The 27,633-nt window shown below is 39.5% G+C and overlaps 1 long non-coding RNA gene across 1 annotated transcript; it reads right to left on the bottom strand.

Moving 5' to 3' along the window:
• Window positions 1–11,083: 11,083 nt before the first annotated feature.
• Window positions 11,084–22,134, bottom strand: LOC148028628 (uncharacterized). The gene is made up of 3 exons (XR_015692455.1): window positions 21,317–22,134; window positions 20,689–20,785; window positions 11,084–11,338 (listed from the first exon to the last, which is right to left on the bottom strand). It is a non-coding gene; the product is annotated as an uncharacterized LOC148028628 (long non-coding RNA).
• Window positions 22,135–27,633: the final 5,499 nt, after the last annotated feature.

Below are 27,633 nucleotides of genomic sequence, written 5' to 3'. Positions count from 1 at the left end.
CAATATCCTTTTCCCATAAGGAAATTCGTCATTCTAAACTTCCATGCCTGGAAGTTGTTCTTGTCAAGCTTTTCAGTGACAATCTGTGAAAGAGAATCAGACGCCATTACAGAATACTGCAAGAAATTCTGTCACTGCAAAAAACAAAAAACACAGCTTCACCCTCACAAGGGCAAATCTGCAAAACTGGCGAAAGTGGTATTTGACCACACAGTCACTTCCTAGTGACGATTTTGCATAAACAGGAACCAAGGATGATTCTGAAACTCCCAATGTCTCTGCGCACAAGCATACGATGCAATTTCTACAGTAACTTTTCACCGACCTGTAGAACAGTGGTCGCACAGCATAAAACTGAGCCTTTTCTTGAGTGCGTGCAGAAAACTTCCGTCTGCAAAACAGGCCCCGAAATGGCCTCAAATCAAAAAAACAAGGTCGCCGAGGGCTAAAGCCCTCACCCGCAACATATACTGCCCTCTTGCTTCACCGCGAAGGGCGTCTCAACCTGAGACAATGCACTCCTGCAATTTCCGGCTATGCTACCTGCAGAGATCTACTCCCAAAACAGGAAATGAAAGCAACACTGCTCCTCTTACCAGACCACCGCGAGCTTGGCTTGCTTTCTTGAGCTCCTTACCACGAACAAGGCTCTGATACCATGTCAAGATTGTGGGAGAGAAGGAAGGAGTCTCGCTTGAAGCTTTCTTGCTTGCACAATGGGGGAAGACACACAAGGGTGGAGGCTGAAAACAGTTTTCCTCTTCTTAGTTGTGTAAGCCAAAAGAACTCAAGTACAAAGAAATAGAAGAACCCTATATATGGGTCTCAAACCAAACTCAACTAACTAAGGTGGCATACTAACTGAGCCACGAACTAGAGTAGATAAGGATAGCTATCATGTAGCTATTATTCATGGGCGGTGTACCAACCGCGTCTGCAACTGACAAGTCGGTGACATAAATATACAACGGTCACCCTGGCGTATCACGAGTGGAGCTCGATATCTCAACAAATAAAAACTACTGCAATATTGCAGCTGGACAGAGCTGTCAAGCTCTTTTTGCAACCTACCTTCTAGTCAAAGATGGTGGATCTGAAGATGCCCCTTCCCAGATACATGCAGATCAACAACGTATCCTCAAAGGAATTGTAGATCCTCACCCCTCGGGGATTAGGGGCTAGGATTTGTGCTTGGATCCATGCTCTATAGGTAATTTCAATAACTGTGTATTGAGAGGTTAGTGGGCACACTTCTTGACCAGATCAAGTATTATTCGGAGCTCCGATGTGCTCAGCATGATCTATTGACACAAGTATTTGGATCAATAGTTCCTGAATCTCCCATAGGAAACTCCAATCCCTTCTCCCTAGTAGACCAAAATCATGAGAGAAATGAGAGCTGCAATGACTGCCCTTGTGGAGAGGGATGGCATCACGCCCCGGAAGAAGCGCATTAATGTCTTTGTATCCCCCTTTTCAGGTTCTGTGTCATTGACACAGTGCCTACTAGCCATTTAATGATGCTTCCATGGTGCCAATCATCTCTCTGATCTGGATTGGATCTGTTGATGGCCCCATAGGTTTTGTTGTTCCGTTCTACGGCATCCGGTCATCTCTTCAGTCACATTTCATACCTGTCTGAGATAAGAAGGCAACCCGTCAGCATCCCCTCCAGGGTGCTTAATGTTGCCCTCCCCATGGAGGTGCATTAAAAAAATTACCTTGGTTCCACAATTAGAATGTGCAGACTGCCCCTCGTGTGGTACTTTCAGATCTTCTTCCTGTTCCATTCATTACCAAGCTATGAGTAGATCAACTTTGATTTCGTATATCCGTTTTCTCTTCTACCTCTTTGTATTCTTGTCAGTTGATCATTTACACAAATTCTTTGAGCACTGCTCTCAGTCAGTTAGATGAAAACATCTACACTGTCCCACTGCATTCTATGTCTCGTGTTCCCTAGTTTTAGTCATTTAATAATGATAAAGACCAAAGGCCCTTCCTTTGAATGAAGAAGATGTTGCAACTTCCTATTCCCTAGTTTTAGTCATTTAATACTGATAAAGACCATAGGCCCTTCCTTGGAATCAAGAGTGGTTGCGACTGCCCGTTGTCTACTCCATGCTATTTACAGGGTAATGCTGCTCTTCGATGAAAACAAAAGCCTACAATTCTAATGCTGGGAGTGATAGATGATTCCTCATATTTCTTCCAATCAACAATTAGATACTAACAAGTACATTACTTTCATAATTTTTACTTTGCTCATTTGAAAGTGTGGCGTGTCTTGTGGCTATATTGGAGTCATATGTTCTTGATGAGCCTAAAATTGGTTGCTCTCAATTGGTGTGGAAGAGTACAGGGCTACAAAGAAAGCTTTTATGGAGGAAATTTTATTTGAAAGTGATTACTCAGATGAGTCTCTTTGCACCTATGAACTGACCTGTGGCTTCATGTCTAGAGATGTTGAAGTTTGAGATAAGATCGTGCTTCTCTGAACTGTATTGTTCCTTTGACATAGCATGCATGAAAACTAAGATCGCAAACCTCTTGCAGAGAGGAGGAGGAGGAGGATAGTCTGTCAGAGCTGCATGCAGTGGACTCTACATGTAGCCATGCCATTGAAATCGCACCCATGGGCCCACCTTTAATCGTGCTTTTTAACCTTTTGTTTATGTATGGTTTAGATAACTATTGCTAAAGTACGTATGTAGCTCTATTGCTAAAGTACTTCAGACTATGGTTTTAAATGTAGCAATATTGCTAAACTAGTATAGACTATGATATGTCTACGCAACTAAAATATGTTATGAGCTGGATTTTTTTTGCAGTCTTGGAGTTTTAATTGTGAGGCTCATAATTTCATCAACCTTGGATTGAAGATTGAAGATACTCAAGTAAGGGATGTCTTCTTCTACAAGCACATTAACAAAATGTATATGTAACTACAAAATGTTTAATTATTTCATTTTGTTAGCATCAGTAGCAATCCAAAAATGTGTAATTATGTTGGATATGCGGCCCAATGTGTAGAAAATGGACAGTCTGTTGGCTAGATGATAACATAGCACTCCAAAATGGTGTAGTAGCTGGGAATTCTCCATGATGAGATGTACGTCATGTTTGAATTCCATTTTAAGGATACATAGACACTTCTTGGTTATATCACGATATATTCATATACTAATGTACATGTTGATGGCCATAAGTTGTAGAGAGGCATCTTACTTGCACTTGTCATGTTGTTGTAGGACTTAGTCAAATTGGTGAAGTTGTAAACAAGTTTCTTACTTGTTGACATGTTGGTAGGACTCAGTCAAAGATGCTATGGGTTTCTTCTATTGTTAGTCAGTGATGATTATACTAGCTGGTACTTCCTAGTTAGAGTGAGGAACATCCTTCAACACAACATAGAGATATGGTTGGACCCTGGGGTTGAAAAAAAAATGGTGCATAATGATTGAAGAAATATTTTTTATCCCCATTGGTCTAAGTGAAGAGCTTGTTCTAAAGAGATGCTTTTGACATTACAAGTCAAGCTTCACCATCAATCAATGTTGTGTGATTATACTACAGGTTTCTTGGACAAACTTTGCCTTTAATCAATGCTTGCACCTCTAGAAAAGTAGTGGGGTACAATAGTTTTAAGGTGAGGTGTCATTTGAATAGATGTCTCTCCTAAAACACATCAGTAGTAGCTATCCACAAATGTCTAATGACGTTAGGTACATAGTCAAGTGTGCAGAAAATGTAGAGTTTGCTAGCTAGATGATGATATCAACACTTCAAGATGGTATAGTAGTTGGGCATTCTCCATGATGAAAGGTATGAAATGTTTGAATTTCTTTTTAAGGATATACAGACACTTTTTGGTTATATCACAATGGATTCATATACTAATGTACATGTTGATGGCCCTAAGTTGTAGAGAAGCATCTTACTTGCACTTATCATGAAGTTGTAGGACTCAGTCAAATTAGTGAATTTGTAGAGAAGTGTCTTACTTGTACTTGACATGTTATGGTAGGACTCAATCAAGGATGCTATGGGTCTCTACTATTATTTGATAAATACATCATAAAAGCTACTTCAAGGATGCTTACTCATGGAAGAGAGCTTCAAGGATGCTTCCTCATGGAAGAGAGCACCTGAAGATGGAATTGGATTCATAGTTTTTTTCCTAGAGGAGGATGAAGAACATCATGAAGCATCTGAAGATGCTCATCTCAAGTCTTGGTTTGAATCAATATGCCATCAAGCCAAATGAGTAAGAGTTTCTTATGTATTAAATGATGGAAAATTGTGTTGCTATGAGTGTTGCATGTGGCCTTATTTAGTGTACAACAACTCTATTCCCTCTAAGAGGATTTTAACTATTACTTTTTCATCTTTAGACCAATGATGGTTGCATATGACACTTATAAAAGTGATATACCCATAAGAGGATGCCTTCAATAATGGGCAAAGGGACAAAGCTTTTTGGACTCGAGGCTTTGATTGATATTGGTGCTGTTGCTAATGATACAACATTGTGAACAATGTGTGATTAGTTTGGTTAACCATATGCATTAATGTGGTAATGACCTACGTCAATAGTTCTATCTCAAGGTAAATTTGATGTATCTTGTGTAGAAGAAGTGAGACTTCAAGGCAATGCATGAGAGCTCATCATTGTAGAGATGCTTTGTATTGTGTCCGCCATCTCCACCAATGTAACAGGAGTAGTCTCTTCTATTATTTTTACTATGAATACTTTGATACTCATTGCTAAATCATGAATGGCGCACACTGCCTCCACCTGCTGCCACTCATGCACGTGCTATACCTCGATCCTCTACACACTCGTGCATAGCAGTGTGGCGGCGGTCAATATACCACAGTTGGCTGCCTGTCTGCACCCCTCAGGTGGCGAACATCTTGTGTTGACTGAGGCCGTCTTGGGCGGTACCACTTCAAGCCGTTTTGCCCCCTGTGACTCGTGCACAGCATTCCATAACACGCAGATCGTCCGAGTGAACAACTCGACTTGGCGGCCAATCCACGTCCCAGCTGCAGTTGTCACTAGTTCAAGCATGATTCATGCATAACGCATTCTTGGTTGCTTCGATCTATGCTTCAAAGGCATTCTCGGTCGGCTTCTTTCCAAGCTCTCAGGGTGGCACACATGACAAATCACACTCGTGCACACACACTACGTCGCACTTCTGCACGGCGGCCTCACATCATGTCGTTCACGTAGATCTATTTAGTTCCACTTGCACACAACACGTTCGGCACTCGTGCACACCACACACTATACTACACCGGCTCGGCCAGGCTCTTGTGCACTAATTCGCTTAAGAGGGCACTCATGCGCACGATCCGTGCACGACCATAAGTCCGCACTCGTGCACCAAGTAGTCGTCCACATGCACCCATGACCCCTGACTCATTCATGCACATGCACTTAATGCACTCATTCACTATGTATAGGGTGCGTTCACATGGACTCGCGGGGCTGAGCTTGCACAATAGAAAAGTACTCCACTAAGGATGCACTCAGCCAAACACTTAGAAGGCACTATATATATGCAAAAGCACTCGATCACAATTAGGCTAATGCACTTAGGGTGGCACTCCTCGCATCACAATCACACCATTTAGTGCATTTAGGACATCTTGGACATGCACAAAACGTTTAAAGGCCTCTCAAGGTGCACCTAGGCGCATAGGTTAACCAACACATTCACTAGGGATAGTTCACACGGATCCATAGGTACACTCTTGCATGAGATCTTAGGCTAAGGCACCTTAGTGCACATTGGGTAGTGATGCAGACTCTTTAGCCTCAAGCATATATGCACATCTTAGTTTAGGGTAAATTACCCCCATAAGGATGGTGTTAGGGTAAAAAACTCGCATCATCTTTCTTGCACAAAATTCTATAACATACATTCACAATCGGGCACCCCAAGCACACCCTTGGTCTTGCATTTTTGCGTAGGCCCATGAAACAAAAGCCACATAAGACCACTTAGGAAGATTGGTATCCTAGTTAGCGCTTGGAGATGCATCGACCTTACTAGAGGAAATAGAACCTATTTACTCTAAGAGCATAAGAATTGTTCATATAGGCACAAGCAAAAGGGTTTGAGCCTTGCCCTCCCACATTAGAATAACCACAATTTACGATGACCATAGGGACCCCAAATGCTTACGCAAAGTACAAGCTACATCCCCTTTGCAGTTTCATCCCTTAAAACTTGTCCTAGTATAGTGGGACCTTAAGTCACAAGTTAAGAGTGTCCTATACTCTTTCTTAGGCATTATAGGAACCAAACTTCAAGAGTAGAGTTTTATCATTAGGTCATGCACAATAGGGTGCATGGGACATTACACTTACCTTAGCACATCAAATCCTAGCAAATCCACTCCTAGCCTATTCACAAGTCACCTTATATAGAGATTGTCATCATCTTACGTGTGCACATTTAGCACACCAACTAACACATCCTAACCCTATCATGCTTCCCTCACACCTAGCCACAACACTCGTAGGTTTAGATCATTAGGATCTAACTTTGATATCAATTAGGCATGAATCACTTAGGGACAAAGCACCTAGAATCATGGGTATCTAGGATCAAAACCCAAACAACCACATAGTCATTTAGGCACAACTTGAAGGGAACAATAGCTAATTGAGAGCAAGAAACGCTATGTTTGATTCACTTGAAGAAAATTTATGTTTTCTTTGTGTTGAACTCAAGTGAGTTTGATTCACTTGAAGAAAATTTATTGAGTGGATTGCCTACTAAGTGAAAGGGAGCGACGGATCGAAGGTTGGACTCAAGACCTATGGCGGGAGAGCAAGAACAAGAAAGGGAGAGACTAGAAATGGGAACTCCAACAGTCACAATGTGTGACTGGGCCTTCCTTTATTTAAATTGTTACTAAAAGAATAAACAATAAAGTGATGGTGATGGGCGCCCGCCACCTACAGTGTGTAGTGGCGTTGACTATCAGTGTAGTAATACACGGGCAGCAAGGCAGAGGCGCCTTTACCCCCAACAACCTCCCACTTAAAGGCGAATATGCCCCAGTGAGGAGTGAAAAGAAAAAGAAAAAAGACAGTACAACATGTACACATGTACAACAGAATGAGGAAAGACGTCATCTCATCCCACTCCCATCAACCTCCTGAGGAAGGCAAAGCGCTCTGTAGAGAGGCTTTTCGTGAGCAGACCTGCAAGATTTTGGTCAATCGAGATCTTGACAAGGTCAACAGACTTGTCCTCAATGACCCCACATATGAAGTGATACCTCACCTCAATGTGTTTCGTCTTCGCATGGAAGACCGGATTCTTGGCTAATTGAATAGCACTCATAGAATCCGAATGCAGTGTAGGGATAGCATCAATACCCAAGGTCAGCAACCAAACGACCCAACCAAATGGCCTCCTTGCAAGCCTCAGTGGGGCTGCAATATACTCGGCCTATGTAGTAAAAAGGGCTGTACATTTCTACACCCTGGACATCTAAGAAACAGCACCTCCAGCATATGTGAATACATAGCCGGAAGTGGACTTCATACTATCTGCATGTCCTGCATAATCAGAGTTAGTGTACCCCATGAATCCTGTATCCTGGCTGCCATAGCATATGCACATATCTGCAGTGCCCTTCAGGTACCTCATGATACCCTTCACGGCATCCCAATGCTTCTTGCCAGGTGTAGCCATATAGTGTGCCACAACACCAACTGCAAAGGCAATATCTGGACAAGTGGCTATCATGGCATACATAAGACTGCCCGTTGCGGATGCATAGGGAATCTTGGCCATCTCGGCCTTCTGCTCTTCTGTCTGTGGACAATCAGCCTGTGATACCTTCACATAAGAAGGCAATGGACAGCCAATAGGCTTTACGTCCTGCATGCGGAAGCGCTCAAGGACTTTATGAATGTACTCCCTCTGTGACACATTAGGGCCAAAAACGCTTCAAAAAATGCACTTTTGTTAATCAGGGATTAAGAAAAGGGCCAAAGAGAGTTTGCCATGTGTGTAAGAATATGGTATTCTTGTCTCCTCTTTTTTGGAGATAGTAGAGTCCACTTCGTGATTCTCTCCTCCTTTTTAGCCAAAATCTCCAATGTCTGACATGTTTTGGTAGTCCCGAAGTCCTTATTTACTTATAAAATCTGACAAATGACATAATAAAGTTGTTGTGAAGTTAATGATGATTTTTTTGAAAGTCGAAAACTTTTTGGCGCCCAATATATTTTCATTAGTCTTCTTAATATTCCTTTTTAGTTCATTCACCTTTCTCAGTGAGCTTCTTTTGCTGCTTTTTGGTTCATTCATCTTTCTCGATGAGCTTCTTTCTCTGCAAATTTAATTTAAGTATGGCATCCAGAAGGCGCTCTTCTCGTTTAGTAAACTCTTGCACTGTCTATAGCAAAGTTGATGAAAATTGGGAGCCAAAGATCTTTAGTATAAACGATTAGGTTGCCATGCTGCCCTCTTGCAAGGACTCTCACAAGGTGAAAAGAAAAAAACGAAAGGATATTAAACATCACTGGAAGGGACGTATCATTTCTTTCAAAATTATGCATGAAGGGTAGTTTATCAAACTGCAACATGTTTATATGGTGAAGGATATCCACTTGCCTCCAAACGAGTATGTTTCGCAGCAAACACATTGTAAGACTTGAGTTGATAACGTTTTTTTTTTTTTTCATTTAAGCAAGTACTAATAATGAATTCTTGGTTGTAGATATATTTCTATCAACAAGTACAGAATGGAAACCTATGAAAAGCTTAAGTGGAACCTTCCATGCGATTCATAAGGTGTTCACATACATTATCTATGCTGATCAGATTGTGGGTTTTTTTATTATGCATGTTTCGTGGCTTTGTGGAGGGGAATCGGAATCAACTAGTGTGATTACCCTATCCAAAATCAACTCAATACATTGCTCCCTTATCCATCGCATATATGAGTTAGGGTAATCGTAGCACTACGAGAAAAAATGTGACAAGTTGGTAAAAAAGGGTCCCTAAAAAAACCAACAATATGAAAGAGACTTGCATTCACTCCATCTATCTTGAGTATCTTTGAATCTATTGTCCTGCAGCCATTTGAAAAGCACTCTCTTTCCACAAGTATATGTATGACTTTGTGACTTTACGATGGTACTTCTTGTTAGAGAGAGTTATATGGTTTTCTAGGATCAACAATATCCTCATATGTGGTGTCCAATAAGGTAGTCATGAGCCTGCTAGCACTGCAAATGGAAACATGTAACTAAAATAGACAATCAAATAAAATAAATAATTAACCAAAAAGCAAGCAGTATTCCATTCAACCCACATTCTTCCTTGGCCATGGATACCACTTAGAGAGTTCATGAGGATAATTTCTCTGGTGAGTGTATCCGATGTAATTAAAAAAAATATGGTAGTTGTGATGGAATCAAAAGCTTTGAAAGACATTGCTATATTTGAACCAAATCTCGAAAAAAATTCCATTGATAACAGTGGATCAACAATACACATAATTTTAGAGATTTATTGGCTAAGAGATGCAATCAATGTCCTAAAGCTAATCGCAAAAATAAAGGGGTGTTATTTGCAATCAATAGCACAATTATTCTATATACTAAAAATTTTTAGAGTCAAAATGCCTTACCTTATGCAATAATAAACTACAGAATCTAACAATTAAATATCATTTTTACAACTAGCATGGACTTGTCCTCATGAGATATACTAAGATAGTCCTCTTCCTCAGAAGTGCAAGAAACATCGATAACCATTTGCCCATACACCTCACCCATTCTCTTATAATTAACAGGTCCAAGTACATCGATTTTTCTCTTACAAACATCATCCTCGGTACCTTATTCTGCTAATCATATTAAAATCTTTGTTCATTAGGGTGATCTTATGAGCATGAGCAGCAACAATGTAAGAATAATTCATAAAGTCATAAAGTCAACCATGTGAGAATAAGTTGATATGACACGAGAGCAGCAAAGCCAAATTTTCGCAGGGTCATGTTCGTGTTGTATCGTGGAGCAGCTCATACGGCGCGAGCGTGGAAAAAAGCATAATGTTTTGTACTATACTTCTCACTTCGTATTGTGGATGAGTTGATATGGTGCGAGAATCTCCGTAGGGGTCCTTCAAAGCTGCTCGGACACCCCCTTGTAATGACTTATTTTTTGTGAGATCTTAAACCCATCAAAAAAATTCAAAAAATTTTCCATAAGTTTATTATGCTCTAATAAAATTTTAAACATTTTTAAATATTTTTTTGAGCTTGTTTACTATTTTAAAATAATTTTTTAGTAAAAAATAGCCTAAAAAAGATCCCAAAAACACAAAAAAAATCACCCAAAAATAGCATGTCCGATACGGTGCGAAAATGGGGTGTCCGAGCAAGCTCTTTTTTTACTAAAAATTTATTTTAAAATAGTAAACAAGCTCAAAAAAATCTTTTAAAAATTCTAAAATTTTATAAGAGCATAATAAACTTATGGAATTTTTTTTTGAATTTTTTTTATGGGTTTAAGGTCTCACAAAAAATAAGTCATTACAAGGGGGGTGTCCGAGCATGTCCGATACGGCACAAAAAATTGCATGTCCGATAAAACGTGAAAATGGGGTGTCCGAGCAGCTCGGACACCCCATTTTCGCGCCGTATCGGACATGCTATTTTTGGGTGTTTTTTTGTGATTTTTGGGGTCTTTTTTAGGCTCTTTTTTGCTCTTTAGCTCAAGGAAGTTCATGTTATTTATTTATCTAACTTCATTGACTTGTCAAAAGTTCATGTTATTTCATGTAGAGAACTTTGTTTAACATCATATAATACTCTTTAAACTATTTTTAAAAAATAAATAAGATCATGAATACTATAGAGTAAAGGAGATCTATAATCACAAAGATTATTTTGATTGTCTTTTTTTGTGAAATTGAGATATATTACATTTGAAAAAAGATATACAAGGATAAAGAATCAATAATGTAGTGATGCTTTCAATTATAAAATCAGTCTGCATTAGAATTAGAGTTTTGAGAGAAAGAAATAGAGTCAAGTCCTTTCTATTTCTTCTTACAAATCAAGGGAAGAGATCTTAAGAGATTTGCTAGGATATGATAGCATGAGTAGTATCATCCCATGACATCAAGCCACCATTTAGATATTGAAATTTGATAGTGCTAATAAGAATCACAATTGAAGATATTGAAACTTGAAACCCTATAGTGCTAATCATAGTTGAGGGTATGATGAGAAAAATACTCCCAAGAGCTAATATCAAGTAAGAAGTTGTATCCTTCATATTCTTCAAAGCATCCTGCACACATAAAATCATCTTAGTCCTAAAGTTGATATGATACACAATATCACTAATACTTCTATCTATTACTTGTTTAATGTTTTTTATATTTTAATAAACAAAATTGAATAATAAACATTTGCATCAACACCATGGGACTCGTTTACCCATTTTCTTATGAATCAAATTGAAGAGATTGAAGAAAAAGCTTGGATTTAATTGAAACAAAATCTTACAGAATGGATGTCTTAGGGGTCGAAGTAAAGATGCGTCTTGGATGTCCCAACCTAGTTGGGTCTACTGAAAACTAATGAGATGATCTCGTCTCAGGTCCATAGAGGACCATATCTCTATAGCTCAATCGGCAAGTAAGTGGTATTGATCCTCTGTGTAGAGACTCTTTTGATTGTTGATCACCTTCTCAAGATTTTGTGAAAGGAGACGAAGGGAGACGAAGGGAGACCAATGCACGCTGTTGGTAAGAACCGGACGTGATTTTGGTGAGAAATTTTACGACAGAGTAAAATCTGCTTTAAGAACTAAGAAACAAAGTGAAGAGGAGAGAACGATCATTCAAATGAATGCAGACGAAAAAAGAAGCGTGATTTTGGTGGGAAACGTGATAGTAGAATATTCAAAAAGAAAGAATAATGGCTAAAAAGTGACCTCTGACATGAGTTAACGTCCTTAGGCACTTAATGGCTAACCTCTTAAATGAATAATAAATTCTCTCATTAATCACGTCTGAATGGCCAAATTTGGAGGGTTCATTATTTTAAAATCTCAACTAATTAGTAACTTAATCATTTTCTTACAAGTGCCATTTTTGAAACGTTTTTGGCCCTAATGAAGTGGAGGAGTCCCTGATGTCTGTCGCATGTAATGCGCATACCAAGTATGTGAGCGGCATGTCCCAAATCTTTCATCTCAAAGCTCTTCTTGAGCTGAGCCTTAAGAGCAACTAGCTCATCATGAGCTTTCCCTACTATCAACATATCATCCACATAGAGTACCAAAATCAATAAAGAACCATCATGAGCTTTCTTTGTGTAAAGACACGGATCCATAGCACTCCGGCTATAGCCTTATGACTGCATAAAGGCATCAAACTTATGATACCACTCCCTAAGTGCCTGTTTTAAGCCATAAAAACTTTTCTTCAATTTGCACACTAGGTACTACCTGCCACGTTCTGCAAAGCCCTTAGGCTGCTCCATATAAATCTCATCATGTAAGTCCCCATGTAAGAAAGTCGTCTTGACATCCATCTGGTATAAATCCAAGTCAAGCTGAGCAACCAAAGCCAAGACTAAGCGCAAGGTGGTCATCTTAACCATAGGAGAAAAGATCTTGTCAAAGTCCACACCATCCTCCTACTTAAAACCCTTTGCTACCAATTTAGCCTTGTATGTCGTCTTGGGGTATCCAGGGGTACTTTTTAGCTTGTACACCCACTTGCATGGCAAAGCCTTCTTGCCCGTAGGCAAGGAAACCAAATCCCAAGTGTCATTCTTATGCAGGGAGTCTATCTCAGACTGCATAGCCCTCTCCCAGGAGTGACTGTCACCCCTGTGCATAGCCTCATCATAGGTGAAAGGCTCTCCTACATCTGTAACCAAGACATAATGCATCGAGGGCTGAAATCTATCAGGTGGACGTATGTCTCTAGTAGACCGTCTCACGGCAGGCTCTGCTGCCTGCCCAGTTGCCTGTCCAACACCCTGACCATGAGCATCTACTGCAGCTGTAGACTGCCCAACTGGCTATGCGGGAGCTCTCGGCTCCTCCTGAAATATGACCCTGCGGATCTCAACAACTCTCTCAAGCTGCCTATGCATTTTTTCTTCATGGAAGACTACATCATGGCTGCGAATGACTTTCCGCACTTGCGGATCCCAGAGACGGTAACCCATCTCGCATGCATCCCCATAACCAAGGAAAATGCATTTGACACTCTTGGGATCTAGCTTACTTCTCTTGTCCCTGGGCACATAGCAAAATGCCTCACATCCAAAGACATGGAGATACGCATAAGAGGGAGGTTTTCTAGTCCATACCTCCTTTGCAACCTGGAAATCCAAACCACTAGAGGGTGATATGTTTATGACATGCACAGCTATACTAACTGCCTCAGCCCAAAAGCTCTATGATAGGCCTGCATGGCTAAGCATACTACATACACGCTCCTAGATGGTTCTATTCATCCGCTCAGCCAAACCATTCTGGGGGATGTAGGGGGCGGTCAACTAACGCTTAGTACTCCTCTCATCACATAACTTCTCAAAAGTATGTGAGACATACTCACCCCCATTATCTGTCCTTAGGCATTTTAGCCTATACCTAGACTGGTTCTCAACCAATGCAAGCCATCTCTGAAACACATCCAAGACATCGGATTGCAGCTTAATAGGATAAGCCCAAACTTTCTGTGAAAATTCATCCATGAACGTAACAAAATACTTTGCACCACCCATAGACTAACAAGGCATGGGCCCACAGATATCCAAATGTACCAATGCCAAGGGCTCACTCATGCATAGCTAACCAGACTTCTTATGCATAGACCTAGTCTGCCTGCCATAAAGGCAATGCTCACATGAATCAAAACATGCATAATCAAGGGGCAGTAAGTACTGCAAACCAGAAAGCATTTTCATTCCCTTCAAAGACATATGGCCCAAACGGGCATGCCAAAGAGATACATGTGGGATAGAACCCACAGACAAAACATGATCAAGGGAAAAAGCTGATACAATCAAGGGGTAGAGACTGCCAGCCTTGGCACCTCTCACAATCACAAGTCTGCCACGAGTTATCTTCCTCCATGCAGAGTCTCCAAAACATACATGATATCCTGCGTCATCAAGCTGTCCAGCTGACATGAGATTGCGTGTCAAAGCAGGTACATGATGTACATCCTGCATAACAAAACTGCTGCCAGAAGGAAACTGCAGCCTAACATCATAAATGCCCACAATATCAAGAGTGTTATCATCACCCAAGTGCACAAAACCCGAAATAGTATGGTATGAATGAAACCACTCTCGGCAAGGTGTCACATGAAAGGACGCACTTGAGTCCAAGATCCAACACTATGCATACATAGAGTGTATCTCTGTCATCTGCGAAGCACTAGAAGAAGCTGCTAGGATATAATCATCATCATCAACATCATCAGGTTGTATAATATTGATCTCTTCAATTTTAACACTGGACTTTGCAAGCACTATGTTGCGATCAGAAAACTTATCCTCCACTTTGTCTTTCCCCTTATCTTTGCACCTTTCATTGTGCAATTCATGGCATTGTGGCCTAATATGGCCCTTTTTCCCACAATGGTGACAAGTAACATCTGCATTCCTGCCACGGGATTTGCTACATGACTTCCCACAAGACTTGGTTAACCTCTTCCTGCAGAAGAGCACTCTCAACATCAGATAATTTCAAGGTAGCAGTAGAGGCACATAATGCAGTGCGGAATACATCCCATGACTCATTAAGAGTACCAAGCAAGAAAAGAGGAGTGACATCCTCTGCAAAAGTGATATCCTGCGAAGTCAAGTTCTTGAGTATAGCATGGAACTGGCTCAAGTGAGCAGACATAGTCACATTCTCCTTCATGCATAGATCCATAAGCTGCTTCAGCCAATACATCTGACTCGCTGGACTTTTCTTGTCATAGAGATTTTTTATCTTTTCCCACAACTACCATGCACTCTGTTCTTCCTCAAAGACATTATAGTGAACCTGTTCTGTGAGAGACAATATAATAGTTGGACTTGCATAACTCATCAAGCTCAAGCCATTCCTCATCTAGCATAGTTGCAGGCGGATGTCCGCTTAACCTCAAAGGTTTGATCTGCAATTTCTGCACCAACACCTCCCAAATCTAGCTCTTCCAATAAGAGTAATTCGTACCATCAAGGTTAGTGATGTTGAAAATAGCATGATCAATGGACGAACTCGCCACAATGCAGGCTGGAAGACTATAGACATTTCAAAACTACTTGTTGTTTACTGCAGAAAATGACCAAAAAATCACCAAAATCGAGGAAAAATGGCGAGGAAAGTGGAACCAAAGCTATTGCCCACCAAGTACTAGTAAAAGTATATCATTTTAGAGTGTTTCAACATGAAAAATCCATGTCAGTCCATACATATATGCTTGTTGTAATAAATTTCAAATTTCAGTAAAAGAGAGCTAACAGTGCCAAAATCGGATCCCAAGGCAATCAAATATTGCCAAGACCAAAGCCGGCATCATGCGGGCATAGCATAAGAATATGACAGTCGATAAGCATGAATCTAACACCCAAGTATGTCATACAAACATCTGCCAGTGAGTAGGCACACCCCCCAGTCAACGGGGCAAAGTGTTCCTGCCACTACCAAAACTTGACACAAGTAGGTGTCAGTTCACAAAGATACGGATCCAAAAATGAGACTTAGTTCATAAGCATATAGTGAGCCAAGACATATGATGTATCATCCCAAAAGGTAAGAAGTCCCAAAGTCTCAAGTGTATGTAACTGCTCAATGGCATGTAACGGCTCAATACATAAAAGTACCGCCTGCTCAATGTCTGATAAGCATTCAAGAATGCTCCCACTAGCACAAAAGTTGTATGTATGAGCTCAAGAGCTCAAGCCAAGGCAAGACACAGTGCCAATGACATAGGTCCAAGACAATACATCAATAGTACATCCCGAACATGTAGGTGGTAGAGCATCTGTATGTAGCATCCGTAAGTATATAAGACATCAAATACATCCCAATCCAAACTCTGACAAGCCAAGTAACATCCAAGACTACTCCAAATAATCCAAAATTCATCCAAGGTGGAGCTTCAATGAGCACTCAAGCTCAACGTATGCATAGGGTAATCAACCGTGACATGAGCATCAAGCCGTAGGCAACGGCTATGCATAAACCCAAGAAGCATCACTGTCAAAGCATATACCAATGTCAATAAGTGTGGGCTGAAATAAGCTTAAGCTTCCAAAAGCATCCAATTCAATGACAAGCTCAAAGTCGTCCCTCGATGATCAATACATCATAGCATAACCTAAGATATACATCCGAAACCAATAGGCATATGTCAAAGCATGAAAGATAGCTTCAACCCAAGAGTATTCAACATGCATTTACTGCTATAAACTGTGTATTTTCAGTCCCAAAATCAGGTCAAAATCAAAGCATTATATGTAGCTTCAATCCCCCAATCAATCGGGATGCAATAGGCATCAAACCGGTTATGTAGTCATGCCCAAACAAGCATAGGTATACAAATACATGCTGTCTCAAATCTGAAATCTATTGCAGAAGATTCTGTCATCAAAATTTGGCAAATCTGACATCACCATCGCGTCGGGAGCGTTCCAAAACCCCAACTTAGACTCTTACCTTGCCTGAATCGGGTTCCGAATGCCCGAGATATGACAAAAAGAGTGATTTTTGGGCCAGATTTTGAAACATACGCAAAAAAAAAAAAAAAAAAAAAACATGAGCTGGCTGGGGCGGTCTGCTGTCCCACGTGTCAAAAATGGGGCCCAAAGGGGCACAAATGAGGGCCAAAGAATGCCTACACCAAGCCTCAGCAAGCCTTAATAGGCTGGAAGCAAGATCCAAGTGAAGGAAGCTCCAAGAGGTGTGAGCTATGGCTGCCCACAACTTGTTTACAGCCTATAAGACCTGAGAACTAAAGTAAATCCTAAAGAAAATGATCAAATACCTCTGATGTAATGCCCTGAAGATGCCCAACAATGCCGGGAAGGTGCTCGGGAAGCTAGGGAGTGACGGGAGCTCGAAGGAGTCGGATATGGCTATCGAGAAGGAGACCCAATGCAAGTAGGGAGTCGATGGGATGCTAAGAATCCCACGAACCAAGCTCAAGAGTCAGAAAGCAAAGCTCTGATACTAGTTGAAAGGGAGCGATGGATCAAAGGTTGGATTCGAGAGCTATGGCGACAGAGCAAAGTCACAATGTGTGACCGGGCCTTCCTTTATTCAAACTGTCACTAAAAGAATAAAGAATAAAGTGACGGTGAGCCCACCACCTGCAGTGTGCAGTGGCGGTGACTGTCAATGTAGTAATACACGGGCGGCTAGGCAAAGGCACCTTTACCCCCAACACTAAGGCACTAATTCTTGACCTTAAAACAACATCATGCAACACACTTGATTGCACATTGACCCATCCTAATTATAAGATCAATTGCTTAGAGATTGACCAAAGGAAGATCCATTGAATAAAAAGCTCGAGGAGACAATCATCAAAACTAATGAGATAAGAACTTAAACAAAGGGAACAAAATTGAGAAGGCTATAGAAGATTCATGGATCAAGCGTAGAGCTTCAAGGGATAGAAACACACCCACAAGGTCAAATCACATAAAGTTATTCAAAAGCCAAACTATGACACACACATAAGAACTTGGCACTACAAGACTCAGAGTCAAAGAGTTTCTCGTCTAGCTATTGAGGGCATGATACTCTATTGTCATGCTTAAACTACCGACTCGACTACAAATTCAATTAGCCCTCAAATCTTATGAGTCAACAAGAAAGAGAGAACATTTCCATCCAACCATCTCTTGTTGAGATAATGGAGCTAGCAACACAAGATCCACATGCAAGGCTAGCAGACCAGATGGAGATAAGCATAAACACCAAGGCAAACCTAAGATGTCACTTACATTTATCATGATTTCCAAATGTGTGAGGCATCCAATAGCCCCCCCTAGTTAGGTCTGCAAGGCCTAACATCTAAAAGTTCAAAGCCAGGAATAGTGACCTGGAAGACAAAGAGTTAATACCTCCTACATATCTTAAGGTCAACTTCTAAGCAAGAGCTCATCATTGATGCTCTCATTGATGAAGGGTTGGATTACAACATCTTGATTTATAATTTATGGATTGAGATTTGTCAATATGACAAATTTTTCTATCAAACCTTATGAAGAAGGAATATATGCTTGGAAGACCTTTCATCACACAACCAACTGCAAAGTAGCCTATGAAGCACACTAAATACACTTGAGCCTACTATGTGTAATGAGAGTCGTCACTTTTAGTAAAGGCCACCTTCTCTCTTCTTCGGGGAAGGGTAAGAATGATGTCGTAAGAGCCCTAATGAGGACAGATAGGGAGTTCTGAAAGAAGTGATCAAGGCACAGGAGAACAAGAGAGAATCATTGAATAAGAATCCTCCTAGAACTTAAGGAAAGGCCAAAGCTGCTAGGAACAACACACTAGCTTCTATGGCTATAAGGACAATAACTTTATCCAAAATGAAGAGAAGACCTAGGAGATACAATAGAAAGCATCAATGAAGAGTTAGCACAATGCCGCAATGGATTCCCAAAAAGTGACATTACATGCATAAGGGTATTATAAGGGAAATCAATGGATCTAGTTACAAAGACCACCCGCACAACCACATCCATAAGCACATTCCAAGTTTTATCAAAATCAAGGAAAAAGAGAAAAAGGTATAATGCAAATCTAGGTCAAGGTCCAAGTTAACAAAACTAGAGAAATTAGAGATTGACAAGCCAATACTTGCAAGTGAAATGCCAATACTTGCAAAAAGACACTTCTCTACAATCATGGATGCATGATACTATGATGTGGTTACTAGTCTAATACAAACACCTATAGTGTATGAGAAGTTATCAAGTCAAAAGAAGGAAATGAAGTATCAACATCTTTACAATGTAGCTCAAGCTGAAAGAGGATATCCCAAGTCAAACTTGACACAACCCTCATGTGTTGATAAGCAATAGCCTAGGTAGTTGCTAGTATCCCCAAATATCCAAACTCCTCCAAATCCAAAAAGAATGCTTATCACCTTTAAAGAATAATAAGAAATCCTATGGCAATAATCTAGTAGTGCAACTGCTCAATCAAAGAAACAGGATCCATGAGGGAGAGACAAGAAAATATCAAAATTTTGATGACATCCCTCTAAGAGTGTTGTCAAAAACACATCTAGAATTCCCAAGTCTAAGACTACCTCTAAATCTATCCAAGGATCCAGCTAAATAGTCAACTTTGGCTGCTGAGGTTGACCACTCCATTGAGCCAATGGTTACTACTTCTAAATCCAAACTAGAACCCAAACAATCATAGCCCTTAGCTATGACTAAACATGTTGCTTCAACTAAGGAACAAGCCTCTGGTTCTTCACCATCACAAGTAGATAATGAACTCAAGTACAAAAAAGAGCATGATGAACCCGATGATTTACGAGCTTCACTTGATTCCCTCGTTCTATAATGAGCATTGCAAGACAAGCAAAGAGAAAGTAAACGTACTAGAATGTGAAGGAGAAAAAAAAAAGGCTCTCTAGATGTCAATGAATGATTCAATATATGTTACCCCTACTTTCCTAAGATTGATTACAGTTCTATATGGTATCAAACTTACTAAACCTTCAAAAAAACATCATTTGTATGGCAAAACCCTTTCAAAGAAAGAGTTGTGCATTGCCAGTAGATTGGGAAAATGAAGCACGGTATTGGATGTCGTAACATATATCTTTGGCCTTACCCTAGACCATAAATTTCTTGATGGATATGCTTCACTTCAATATAACCCTAACTTCTTTGATTGGTTTATTCCATGATTGAATGACATTGAACCTAATCTTTCCTCTACTTCCACTACTATACAGAGCATATCTTCATGAAATGTTATGAAGCAAAGTGATGTATATAAAACTTCTACTAATTAGTATATAGTAGTAGAAAGCATTGTTCTTGACATTCTAGACGTTAAGCCTGAAGCTACTAAAGTTCCTACTAACTTGTACAAATAAGAATATAGTAGCAAAAAGCATTATGCTTGAGATTCTAAACTTTAAACCTGAAGCTACTAAAGTCCTGACTAACCCAACCCACCAATCAAACCAAGCTATGCAGACTAAAACCCAAAATACTCTCGAAAAGGTTGCTCACACCTTTCTACAAATCGATCCCCCTACTTATCAATATGGGTGTTGATTTTCTAAAAAAAGAAAATTCTTTTAAATCTAAAAGTTGTTCCAACTTGACTCTACTTTTTGTACTTTTGTGAAACTATTCGCCATGATATATATGGGCTTTATCAACGATAACATGGTTCAACTTGCTTCAAAATGGTACCCCACTTGGAAAGAGAATGAGCATCTTTTTCACAAAAGTATATTTATCAAGGAAAACTTAAAAACATTTTCTAAGAAGTAATTGCAATCATCCCAACTTATTCCTTCTTATGCTTATGCGACCAATAGTAACAAATGTGAGCTTAAGAAGAATTGCAATTCCTCAATTCCATTTTTATAAAGGCATTACACATGTCACTTTGATCTTACTTGTGGTGGCAATCACCTCATGATGATGGTTAAAGAATGACATCAATAACTAGTAAGTAGAGCCTACTTGTCATGCCTCTAGCTCTCTCTGCTCCATCTTTGTCCCTTGAAATCTGAACTTGCCATCAAAGTTGCAACATCACCCATTGATTCATAAGATTTTAATTGAAAAGAAATTAGATATAGCCAATTATTTTACAAGACCTTCCTTGCTTTGTAACCTGACTACTTATGTTTGTGGGGTGATCACCAAACTGACTTGAATACTTTTATTGGATCAAAGTATAATCCCAATTTCTACACCTAATGGATTCTTGAATTTGTAAAACAATAACTCTTGTCCATAACTAACCCTCAAATTCTGTACATAGTTTTTTTGTGTATTCTTTTGCTCAAAATTTTGCAACAAAGCTGATCCCTCCTCGAGGAAGTTACTACATGTATATTCTCTACATCACGTTTGTTCAAGACCTATTTATATATCTGTGAATTTTTCCTAAATAAAACATAACCATTTTCTATTCAAATTGTAAATAATCCCTTTATATTACACCCTTCTATGTATAAAATTTTGAAATTTTGTATTTTAAAAATACCCTATTTTGAACCCACATGATGCACACATATATTCATGAGTAACTTACCCGAGGATCCCTCCAACTTTCAAATCATTGCTACATTTTGTGGAGAGACATAACAACCTTGAGGTAAGAGCTCACTGCAATTGTACAAGTACAATGGTGAAAATTAGTACGTTGTGATTAATTCTTTCTATCTTTTGGCCTCGAATCCATAGCATGATACTCTGAAGTCTTCACTAACTGAGTGCAAGATGGCAATGCATGAAAAAGCATTGAAAACCCAAGATTAAAAGATGATATCAGCAATTAAAGCTTTCCTTGAATATCCGAAGTTGTAGATACATCACAACAACAAGATTAATCTAAAATCTCAAGCAAAAGACAAAGACACAAGGAAACCATCAACATTGAGACACACTTTTTTCAATATTCAATGGTTATCCGCTTCCTTAGGAGGAGTTGTTAATTACTTCATTAAATCTAGTATAATTATTATTTACCAACTTAATTAACAACAATGCATTGTACTTTAAAGATCTAGGCTCAATTTTCAATCTTCATTAGGAGCACTATAGTGCACAATTCCATTCTATGAGCCAAGTTTACTATCTACAATCAACCTACTAATCTCTCCATTATAGTCTCTCCATTTTCAACTATACATTGCTATGAGCCTAGTTATACAATTTGTATTTATTTATATTTAAAGAAAAGACAAAAAAAATATGAGAAATATGCACTCAGAAGCACTCCACAATACGAGGGTTCCTCAAGTTATTTGCATCTAGTGGCATTAGCCAAATAGCTAGCTTCATCTCTAATCCTTTAGCTTCTCTTCTCGTTTTGTTTGGCAATAGGACACGTCAAGACTTGTTGGGGAGCCTCGACTCACCTACAATACTTTAGGCCCCCTCCCCTCCCCTCCCGCCCTCCACAAATGGCTCTTTCTACATTTCTCTTTCTCCAAAACCTCTCTCTCTCTCTCTCTCTCTCTCTCTCTCTCTCTCTCTCTCTCATGGGGCACCAGGAGGACCAAGTGGAGGCAACAAGGCAGGAATCGAGGTGAGCTCAAAGGGTTGTGTAGAAGACAAGAGGAGGCAGTGGAAGGATAGGACAGCAGAGGAAAGAGTTGAAGGAGTGCGTAGGATGTTGAAGGTCAGGATAAGCTTGAGGTGGCAGGAAGATTACGTGAAGACGTAGCACGCAAGCAGCGGCAGATTGGGTGCACTTATGGCTGGCAGCCAACAACGATGGGTGGGTGTGACAGGGCAAGAATCAAACAAGGCGATGAGCAATATGAGTAGACATGGCGAGGAACAGTGTCCCATTGGACGAGCAGGCAAAGAAACGCTAGGCAGGCGCTACAAGCATATGGAGAGAGAGAGAGAGAGGAGGAAAGAAATATGACAAAAAGAATAAAGATAGAGAGAAGAAAAAATTTTGGAGCGAAAACCAAATATAGAATAAAGAGAAAGGAAAAAAATTGGAGAAGTTTTAAGAAAAGAAATATATATGAATAAATATGTAGAGAGAGAGAGATTTAAAAATAGGAAAAAATTTTGAGACCAAAAGAAATGGAGAGAGATTGGCTAACTGACTTGACTGCTACACATCTTGCTTTGAAATCTCATACAAACTTAATGAATCTATGCTGCCTTGGAAAAAATCAATAAAATAGCTCAAATCAAAACTATAGAGAAGGAGAAGAATAAGAAGACAAGGCAACATACAAAGGACATGAGAGAGAGAGAGAGAGAGAGAGAGAGAGAGAGGTAATAGGTAAAAGAAGAAAAAGAGGAAGAAGAGGGGAGGGAGAGAGAGACAGAGAGAGGCACTAAGAGAAATATTGCTTCATGGAAGTTTCACGCTATTGCTGCCTAATGATATACAATGCAAGTAATAAAGAAACATATAATTTCGAGTACTTGGGGTAGAACATGTTATTTAACTAGCAATACATCAATAGGTGCTCACACAACACCCCCCCCCCCCAAAACAAGTGGCCTCTCCTTTCTTGCAAGGTCACCTTGTGAACTATGACTACAAGAGATATTACACTTTGCATGAGCGAATCCAATATCACTTTTTAATAAAGATGCATTGTTGTAGGATGATATTAAATCTAATTGTTTAAAACAAAGTCTTGCCACTAGATTTCTAGTATCAAATTTTCCTAATATTTTGCGAAAATTTCACTCACCATTTTTGACACCCTTTCATGCTTTAACTGGCTTGGTACTTCATTAATGTCTACTAACTTGACTCATATGATTCCTTTGATCTTTGACCAATCCTTGGATGTTGTTAAATTTTTCAATATTTTTGAAGCCTTCTAAATTTGGGTTTAGCAGTAGATGCCACACACATGTACATAATGAGCTCTCACTAATCAACATCTTTGGTCTAGGGAGCTATGTTAGGTTCATAGTCCTTCCTATTCATTTTCTCTTTGCACTCCATTCTCTCTACACCTTTGTTTCCATCATAATGAAGACAAAGTTCTAGGTTCTAAATATAGTCCTATATTTCCAATAGAGGGCATGATTCCTCACTTAAATTATGACATGATGTAATGATTTGGCCCTTTCAATTTTTGACAAATCCCCATCTTAACATGAGACATAGATGTCTACAAGAAAATCCATAGCGATACATCTTGTTGTCACTTGCAAGCTTCCTTTGAATTGAATCACGAAAAGATTAATTTTAAATCTTTCATTTCAACTAAATCATCTTAACAATGCTCATCTCTAATTCTTCTAGGAGGCCTTTGGAAGTCTTTTATACAAGACACAATGCCATGGATCTCCACATCCTCTTGAGAGAATGGGGCCTCTATGTTTTGACTTTCCACTCAACAATGAATGGAGCATAAATCTCTCTCCTTATAATTATGAATACAATAATATTTTGGCCTTTAGTGTAGTCAATGAGCCTTGGAATTTTAGTCCAATAATTGGTGGACCTTAGAATTTTAGTGTAATAACAGTCACAAATTGAAGTCCAACAATAGAAACATTAGAACGTTAAATATCATGGGCACATGGTAGAATTTGATGAATATACACTAACAATCTCCAATCCATGTTGTCCTAATCAATTGCAAGCCGTAAACATTTTCAATTAGTTTCTCCAATTTGAACTATAAGTTTTTAAACTTTTGGCATAGATTGAAATAGTCAATCAAACACTATATGGATGTTTCCAAACAGGAAGTAGATGAAGAATAGTGCATTTTGTCTAGGTGATTTTATGCATATTACCAATGAAAGCCTAAGAATATCAATGATGAGTGGACATCATTATACATGTGTATTATATATATACATGCCATAATCTTGATTCAAAAATTTGTATGAATTTGATATTATGATGTACCTTTCCAAGAGTTTCTCACACTTAAGGACCCAGTCTATGTATAAGTTGATTTGTGATTAAATGACATTACCTAAGGTTGTCTCTCCATGATTAAATGGCGACGTTCTCTCTTTGGAATTTGATGTTAAGTGTGAGACATTACCTAAGATTGTCTCTCTTTGTCTCCCCGCGATTAAATGGCAATGCTCTCTCTTTGGAAAGCAAACTTAAGGACCCAATATGTGTGTAGGTTGGAGTGTGAGTACAACAACTTACATAGATAAAGACATAATTAAAGGGATCAACTTCTTTTGTGGTCGTTGTTTCGGGTAACTAGTGACTAGTGCGAGAAGGGTGATTGCCATCTGTTGTTGGGATAGGAAGCGTTTGATTGATAACAAGGCATGGAAAATGAGATGTTGACAAGAAATGTTAAAATAGAGTTTTGTGGATTCACTACCCAAGTGGAACAATAACACGCATGCCTCCACTTGACTCAACTATCAATTGAAGAGAAGGTTGGTGAAACAAAAAACTTCTTTTGTGTGATACCTTTTCCTAGCATTGTTGTTCGGGGATTGGTTCATGGCACTTGGAAAAGAGAACTCAAGGGATTGGGGAAAAGAATTATGCATCATGACTCAAGGAGCTAGGTCGTTGAAGCTTCCTATGTATGTCTTATGCTTGGTGTGCCCTGAGCATGTGTGGGGTTAGAAGAAGGGGCAAGGGATGTAGTGAAGGAGATAGTTGACTACAAAGCCTTGGAGCATCACTAACTTAAAGGACCCCTAGGTGCAACTCAAGTACACATGTGTACTGTGTTTCTTTAGTTCCTTCAAGTTTTTGAAGTGTCGTACATAAAACATGACACCTTGCCATAGTCTTTCTTTACATTTGAGTGTTGATTACAATGACATATGTAAAGTTAGCCCTTAAGGTTCAATATGTGCACGTGTATTTCACTTGTTATGGGATCTCAGGGATGGTTTGTTTCTGATACTTTGTCTCTACTCATGTTGACGAGGTTAGGAGTACCAATTATGGTTGTTATGCTCGAGTGATACAGCTGGTCGGATTGAATAGGTACAGTGTACCTTGTTAAGGGAAATGTACAACGCATACAGAAATGGATGAACAAGCACAATGGATCACCAATCCATACACCCACTACTTTGGTGCAATAAAGGCTCGGCATGAGGAGCAATGGTATAGATGCTAACTACTATGGAGGCCAAAGGAGTGAAGGTTCAACATAGAGGGCAATAGTAGGGTCACATAAGGATCAAGGACAGTAGGAGAGGTGGTCTGGCTCATTGCCACTAAACATAGAGCCAAATGATGGCACAAATAGCAGCTATAGAGCGTATTGTCACTCGTACAGAACTTGAATTTGAGTGGCCAGCAAGTGCTCGAGATAGGTGTACCAAACTGCAAGGTAAAATCTGTGTTTGGGTGCCAATAATGAGGGAAATTTTGTGCTTTGGCCGGTAGCAAAAGTCCAGACAACAGCTGCCGTGGTTGGGGTAGAAAACAACTGCATTTTGATCACGTCTGATTGCATGGCAGGCTGAAACAACAGCATTCAGCCATCAGGCATCAGAAGCTATGCAGTAGAATGACAAGATAGAGCAGCAGTCAAGGTTGTAGAAAGGGTGTTTTAACCCATTACGATTAGATAGGAATAGGAGAGCCTAGAACAGCAAGACTACAGTCTAGTGCAGTCATGGAGGCCAAAGATGGTGTCATGGTTGTCCTAAAGCAGATATGGCAGCAGCAAGGGCATGAAGGATAGCTTCCCCATTGGCCCACTTTAACAAAGTTTTGAACAGGGTTTTGTCCTCCCCAAACTCAAATCTTGAAGATGATATAAATTGGCACTAATGTTGTATGATGTAAATTTGGCCATTGTCAATAATTAACATAATTATGGCCTAATTTAGCTGTGCTCAACACTAGGTGCATCCAGGGTTTCATAATGGGGTCACTTGATATGCCTGACAGAATTGATGCTCATACACAAACAATCATGGATGATGTTTACAGACTTGTAGAGGTCGAATCTGTGGACTTTACCTATATGCTTCACTGTTGCCTGGCTACATAATAGCCAACACACTCATGCCTCTTCCCTTTTCTTTACCAAAATCTAGCTATAAGAGAGCAGACTTTATGCATAAATGCATGCTTGGTTATTAGGTTTGTCCTGATACAACTAGCAAAACCTAAAAGCAAATTCCTAACCATACATGGTGAGTTTCATAGAATGCATAGGAGGAGCATAACTCACCAATCAAACACAGAAGCCCATCCATGGTGGTCTGTCCCCATAAACACAAAAGAGCATGCATATTCACCAACATGACATGGAAGTCCATCAATCTTGTAGGTGAGGTTGTGATTCTCTCCTTAAGTATGAGCTAACCCACCCATACATGACAGCATCTCATATCATCATCACATAGTATGGGGGAGTTCCCGAAACAAGGGAAAAGGAAGTGGTGAAAAACAGATTTTCCAAATTTTGATCAGCTTTGAAAACAGGAGTTCAGATTTTAGTTCAATAGGTAATTTAATATATCAATGCACATAACACCACTTGCCTTCAGCTACAGCTTGTTAGCAAGAGTTGAGAGTTAGTACTACCTTCTGAGTTGTGCAAATCTTGCTATAACTTCTTTCATCCTCACTATAGATGGCTTTAATGAAGAGAAATAGGCATGCAAACACAAGCAATAAAAGTGTAATTTGAAGGCCAGAATTGGAAGGTGAACTAAAACACATTGCCTATCAGCAAAAACCGAAACACATGTCAGTAAAGTTCAAGGTCTCTCCTTAAACAAAAACTCTTCTTCAACCAAAATAATAATAATAATAATAATAATAAGATTGATCCGAAACACGTTTCAAAGTTTCTGAAACAGTTTCAGATACTATGCACCGTCACTCTCAGGTTATAGGGATGCCATTCATACAAGTCATGGCAAAGCAAATATATCTCAGGTCAAGCCAAGATCTTTCTGCAG

Source organism: Lygodium microphyllum, chromosome 11 (assembly GCF_053477565.2).
Source record: "Lygodium microphyllum isolate KBCC chromosome 11, Lygodium_microphyllum_v1.1.10, whole genome shotgun sequence".
NCBI lineage: Eukaryota > Viridiplantae > Streptophyta > Polypodiopsida > Schizaeales > Lygodiaceae > Lygodium > Lygodium microphyllum.
The sequence above is the reverse complement of the archived record's forward strand: the minus strand, read 5'-3'. Positions and strand labels throughout refer to the sequence as shown.